The sequence below is a fragment of the Arachis hypogaea genome, chromosome 6 (genome assembly GCF_003086295.3).
Source record: "Arachis hypogaea cultivar Tifrunner chromosome 6, arahy.Tifrunner.gnm2.J5K5, whole genome shotgun sequence".
NCBI lineage: Eukaryota > Viridiplantae > Streptophyta > Magnoliopsida > Fabales > Fabaceae > Arachis > Arachis hypogaea.
Genome location: NC_092041.1, coordinates 75,402,667 through 75,403,693, shown reverse-complemented (window position 1 = coordinate 75,403,693; position 1,027 = coordinate 75,402,667). Strand labels below are relative to the sequence as shown.

General features: G+C 37.1%; 1 non-coding gene across 1 annotated transcript; it reads left to right on the top strand.

Moving 5' to 3' along the window:
- The first annotated feature begins 485 nt into the window (after positions 1-485).
- LOC112700389 (small nucleolar RNA R71) lies at positions 486-591 on the top strand. The gene has a single exon (XR_003153295.1). It is a non-coding gene; the product is annotated as a small nucleolar RNA R71 (small nucleolar RNA).
- The last annotated feature ends 436 nt before the right edge of the window (positions 592-1,027 follow it).

Below are 1,027 nucleotides of genomic sequence, written 5' to 3'. Positions count from 1 at the left end.
TGCTATCCTTGATTTTCTGAACCCAAATTTGGGTGGTTCCTCCATCTAGGATTGTATGTTTTGAGAAAGGATCATTCTGTGGTCTTAAAGAATTCTCCATATAATATTACTCAGTGGAAGATTAGACGTCCTTGAATAGTTCATATTCTTCATTCTTATGAGCTCCCGCACACAATTCGTAGACGATAATTCTTGTCTTGATGGCTGAAACTTGCATTTGTCCCATTTATTTAGTGAGTGAAGTGAGTTGTTGAGACATAACTTTGTTTTGTACTAAGAGTGTGTCCAATGTCTCCATCTCCATCACTCCTCTTTTCATTGTTCTCTAGGTTGAGTAAATGTAATTATTGGCAGCTACTATTTCAATCAATTCTAAAGGTTTTGTAGGTGTCTTTCTATGCAATGATCCTCCTATTGATGCATCAATCATGGTCCTGAAAGTTTGTGACACTCCATAAAAATTTTGGATTTGAAGCCACTTAGGGAATGAATGATAAGGGTACTTTCTTAGCACCTCCTTGTATCTTTTCTAGGCTTCATAAAGTGATTCTCCATCTTTCTGGGAGAAGGAATTAATATCATTCCTCAACTAGGTTAATTTCTATTGTGGAAAATATTTAGCTAAAAATTTGCTAACTATGTTATCTCATGTTGCTTTGCTTTCCAGAGGTTGAGTTTGAAGCCACTGCTTGGCTCTATCGCTCAATGAAAACGACAACAGTCACAATCTTATGGCTTTTGTGGTAACTCCATTGCTCTTGATAATGTCGCATAGTAGCGGAAAACTAGCCATGTAGACATTAGGATCTTCGTGGGAGCTACCACTGAATTGCTCCTACTTTACCAGTTGAATGAGTAAGGGCTTCAACTCAAAGTTGTTGGCTTGGATGTTAGGTCTCACAATACTATTTCCACTACTACTAGTGATAGGTGTGGTATATTCACCTAGAGTTTTCCTGGTATTTTTGTTGCTTTCTGTCATTCTTTCTTGCTCTTTTACTTCTCTCCTAGCCTTTTATTTTTTTAT